The following is a 5493-nucleotide window of genomic DNA, read 5'->3' on the forward strand; positions in this document are numbered from 1 at the left end:
CTCAGCTGCTGATAGGCCAGGTGCGCCTGTACCCACCTCTCTGTCGGCTCGCGGCGGGTGGGTCCTCAGGTTCTCCAGTTGCTCGTCGTCGTGGCTCCCAGGGCTGCGGACGGCGGCGCCGTGCACACCTGGTGAAAGGCCAGGGCGCCATCGCCCACCTGTCTGTGGGCTCGCGGCTGGTGGGTCCTCAGGTGGCTCAATCCACACGTTCTCCAGCGTTGCAGGTCGTCGTGACGCCCAAGGCTGCAGACGGCGGCGCCGTGCTCAGCTGCTGATAGGCCAGGTGCGCCTGTACCCACCTCTCTGTCGGCTCGCGGCCGGTGGGTCCTCAGGTTCTCCAGTTGCTCGTCGTCGTGGCGCCCAGGGCTGCGGACGGCGGGGCCGTGCTCACCTGGGGACAGGCCAGGGCGCCATCGCCCACCTGTCTGTGGGCTCGCGGCGGGCGGTGTACACACCTACAAGTGTGCGACATTCACACACTTGCGTTTCCAATGTATTCGCAGCTGTTCATCGATTTTTGATAGGAACGCGTCTATCTCTTCCTCTGGAGACGCACAATTTGGACCTGCACGAAGATGGTCCATATAATGATCGCAGAAATATGTCGCCACATTACCTGCAGCCGAAACGAAGACGTTAAAGGAACACTTACCGAGACGAAACCATGCATCTCCTCCTGTGTTGGCCTGACAGCGGGAACATTTCCTCATCCATCCGTATTGCTTAGCTGCGTACCACAGAATTCGCTAAGTTACAATCGTGTTTTCGCGTTCGACAATGTCTTCGCCTCACTACCAGCTTAAAGGTCTGCTGCGCGCGCAGTGTGTGCAGGAGCGCGCGAGGGGAGGAGATGTCGACGATGCCGCCTGCTCGCCGCTGCACGAGGCGTGCAGCCCCACCCGGCATCTGCGTTGATTGGGGTGCCTACCTACCAGGCGCCCGCCTCCCCGCGCTCGCCTAAACAATACAGTAGATTGCAACTATAGCCCCAAACGAGCTCGTCCCCCAGGGGGGGTTCTCGGGAACCAAGTGAGAGAACGACTAGTGCCGTGAACGCGTGAAGGAACGGCCGCAGGGAACGAACGTTCTCCATTAGCTCTTATGGCGCGTTCACCAGTTCGTTCTCTTCCCCGCCGCGTTCCCGTTCCCGTTCCCGTTCTCCAAGTGGTTCCCGAGAAGCCCCCCAGAAGAGTACCAGGTACGAGGTACGTACGAGTGCCGGCGTCTGCAGCCGGACACTGGACGCCAGCATAGCGGAGTTGACGTTTTAGTCATTTCTCTCTTCTGTTCACCAGAGACCAACGAGTATACAAGGACATCACGCTGCCGCTACGGTGGAGCACGTGCCGGACAAGGCCTTCGAGAGTGAAGTGTGCTGCAAGGCGTTCTCAGACAGCAGCAAACTGCGCATTCACCTACGAAGACACACAGGAGAGAAGCCCTTCGAGTGTTCATTGTGCGGCAAGACATTCGCGAGGAGCGGTCATCTACAGACTCACCAGTGGACCCTCACGGGAGAGAGGCCCTTCGAGTGCTCAGTCTGCTATAAGAAATTCGAGTCCGGTTCCCGTCTTTGAGATCACCTTAGAACCCATGCGGGAGAGCATCCTTTTCAGTGTGATTTGTGCGGCAAGAAATGCACGACGAGTAGTTCGCTGCACTCACACATACTGCTGGACACGGGAGAAAAGCCACACTAGTGCACAGTGTGTGAAAAGAAGTTTGGACGCACTGGACTATTGAAAAGTCATGTCCGCTTCTATTATGCAGGGGAGAAGTTTTTTGAGTGCAGTGTGTGCAATGAGTATTTTGGAACGAGCAGTCAATTACGTCTCCATCTTCGTACCCACACAGGATAGGAAGAGAGGCCCTTCGAGTGTACCGAGTGCAAAAAAGAATTTGCAAACAAAAACTGCGCGAACATAACCCGCATCCACACAGGAGAGAAGCCCTATCACTGCAACATGTGCAGTGAAGCATTTGCGCAGAGCGAAAGTCAGCAATCCCATAGTCGAACGCATACCGGAGAAGCCATATGCGCGTACCTTGTGCGAAAAGAAATTTTCGCGAAGTGACAATCTTCAAGTGCACCTACCATCGAACTCACACTGGAGAGAAGCCCTACGAATGCACGGTCTGCGGCAAGAAATGTGTGACCGGTTCCGGTCTTCGAACTCATCTTCGTACTCACACTGGGGAAAAGCCCCTCGGGTGCACCGTATGCCGCAGAGGATTTAATACAGGTGCAAAGTAGCGCACACATCTCCAGGTCCACACAGAGAAAGTATTAGTGCACGGAGTGCGACGTGAATTGTTTGAGCGCCAGCGCTCTGCGGACACATCTTCGAACTACTCACACGGGAGAGAAAGCCTTTCGAGTGCGCCGTGTCCCGAAAGAATATTGTGTTGTTGTAGTTCGCTATGAGTCTGCGTTCTCTGAACGCTCACGGGGGAGAATCCGTTCAAGTGCACCGAGTGCGGCAAGTCATTCGCAAACGCGAGCAACATCATGGCTCACCTTTGGAGGCATTCATTGTTATGGTTATGATTATGGTGGACTGGAGCCAGCTCAAACAAGCGTTCGCGGCGAGGCTCCCTGCCGTCTGCGGTAGGCCTCGCGCGCCAGGCACAGGACCTCGGAGCCACATAGACCTCCACGAGCTCGCCGGACTTTTTCCTCCCGTCGGTCGAGCTCGGCCTCGGCGACATCCTGGACCCCGGTCGTAATGTTGACGGAGCCACTGCCGCGGCCGGTTGTAGATCGTGAAGCGGCGGCTGCAGGGAGGCAGTGAGGCAGTGTCTGGACCACGGTGTAGAGGGAGACTCTACATATACACCGTGGTCTGGACCCCGCCGCACCCCTCTGCAGGGACTCCGACAAGCGGCAGCCACGCGCCTCGGGCGAGAGCGCCTATGTGGCGCTGGCGAACTGCGCCGCGAAGGGCTACGCAGCACCTGCGGGTGCGACACGCAGCTGCCCGACGGGCGGAGGTGACGGAGCTTGGGCACTGGTGACGGCCTCCGCAGCGGCCGCCTGCAGTAGAGCAGCGAACCGCCTGCCCGGTAGGCCACACATCGACGCAGTCGCTTGGCTGGCCTGCCTACCCCACAGGGGCCTCTTCTTCCCTCAGCAGCGGCGACCGTACTCGGGTGTCCTGGCGCTGGCACCTCGAGCCGGCAGCCGCCATAACTACGGCGAGTCACCTGGCACCTCCGCGGGCGTGCCCTCCCCGCCCCCATCCTCTACGCTGGCACTCAGTACGCAGCGGGCTGCTGGCCGCCACACCCGTGTTTACAGACAGCACCGGATACGCACCGCATGAGATGGTGGCGCGAGGGTCCCCCACTGGCCAACTCGTTGTACACGAGGAAAAATACTCGCAAGATACTCGCGACAAAAACTCGCCTAATACTCGCGGATACTCGCTAATACTCTCGAATACTCTCGAATACCCACGCAACTCGTTGTACACCCACTTGGAGAGTGGAGGACAGGAGGACCCCTCGTGGTGGCGCACCTGTCCCGCAACTGCTCGGCGCGCGCGCGCACCTCGGCAGTCCACCCCGCTCCGCACCCTGAAGGGCGTCATGGCCCGATATCGATATGACGTTGTTCCGATGTCACTTGTCGTTTGGGGTGCCACTTTCGTATCGTTAACGGTCGAGTTAACGGTACCTCAAACGAACCCGTATTCCTCAATGTGGTATGGTCCCTGTGCTAACATTGTGCCCCGTCCGCCCCCCCCCCCCCCCCGGAGCATGGAGCTGCTGCTGGACGATGTGCTGGTGGAAGTGATGAAGTACCTGGACGTGCCAAGCCTCATGACCTGCCGCCTCGCGTGCAAGAGGCTCGGGGACCTGGCGGGACCGCTACCTCCCCCGGCCAGTGGCCCGGTTCCGGCGTGTGCGGTGCTGCGCCTGGCGCCGTGCCTGGAAGGGATGTCTGTCGAGCTGCCGTCGGCGAAGTACGTCCTGGCGTACACCACGACCAGGTGCGCCGTGTCGAGGCTGATGCTGGACGTGGCCGGCTCTCTCGGGCTGCACGCCGCGCTGGTCATCCGCAACCAGGAGGCGCTCGGGCGGCTCAGGTGTGTGGAGGTCGACTTCTGCGCTCCCCGGGTGGCACGCGCCGACGTGTCCGTGTTGACGCTGGCGGCCACGCGTGGCCTTGAGCTGCTCTACCTGGGCTGCCCCGGCCTGACCGTCCATCACATGGACAGCCTTTACGTCGCACGGCACCCCGTCCCGACCCTGCAAGGCTCGCGCTCCGGCTGAGGAGCGTGGACTTCCCCCCGTGCGCACACGCCTGGCTGCACAAGGACGCAGTCAAGCAGGTGTTTCGTAAAAGACACAGGTTGGGTCGGGTTTGCCTACCCGCTCTGCCCGCAAGGCACCATAGCCCCTTGGGTAGGCAAACCCGCTCGCGCCTGTGTCTTTTATGAAACACACGGTACGCCTAACCATACGCCAAGAATCATAAAACGTACAGAAAAATCACGTCGAATTTATTTCGTCAAGACACCGTCATCCAGGAAAGCTGCAGATCTTAGCGGCACAGAGATGGCCGGACACGGCCAGCACGTTCACGTCCAGGAGCAGGGTAGCGCCCGGCTGCACTGGCAGCCACAGCGGTGGCACCGGAGTGGACGGTCAGGGGGTCCAGGCCGCGGCGCTGGCGCGAACCACCTGGACGAGCGCCGCCGGCGCCACCCCGCCCGCGCATGGTCGACGCACCTCCGCCGCCAGCGACGAAAGAGATCGAGGGGCGTAAGCCCACGCCTGGAGCCGCAGTCGCGGCCGGCCGAGCACCGCCCACACGCGGAGCAGTTCCACCCTGGCTCCTAGCAGGACCGCCTGCTGTGGCGCCGGCTGCAGAGGTCGAGTTGCCGCCCGCGTCTGAGGAACAGCACGGGAGATGGACCTCACAACCCCGCTTGACAACAGCCGACAGCGAGACGACGCACCTCGGTACTTGTAGGCTCGAACGTAGTACAAGTTGGCCTTGTGCAAGTCGATTAGGTCTTGCTGGTCACTCAAGGCAAACGTTGCCGCAGCCAGTTGGCGCTGACCGACAGATGAGACTCGATAAGTAGCAGATCAAACCCACCCAGAAAACGAGGGGGCAATAACTTTGAATTTCAGTGTACACCTGATTCCCGACAAGCATGATATTCCCGTTCATTCCCGCCGTGATTCCCGGGTCGGTGTACACATGATTCCAGAGCTACTGCCCGCGCTCGGTAGAAAAGGCACAAGAAAATGCTTACTTCTAAATGGAATTCTATTTCAGCTCGGGTGATCGAGGGCCGGCGGGCCGGCGGGCCGTAAGGCGGCAGACCACTGTCCATGGCGCAGGCGGCCCAGTTGACATCACGAAGTTGCCCGGCGTGCCCTGCCCCGCGGACAACCCCCGAGCCCCGCCCCCGCAAGAATGCGCAGCACGGGGGCGACGGGACGACCGGGCCTGGCCGGGACGACAATGCCCCCCCCCCC

Source organism: Frankliniella occidentalis, unplaced genomic scaffold (genome assembly GCF_000697945.3).
Source record: "Frankliniella occidentalis isolate FOCC.00 unplaced genomic scaffold, Focc_3.1 Scaffold255, whole genome shotgun sequence".
In the NCBI taxonomy this organism is placed as follows: Eukaryota; Metazoa; Arthropoda; class Insecta; order Thysanoptera; family Thripidae; genus Frankliniella; species Frankliniella occidentalis.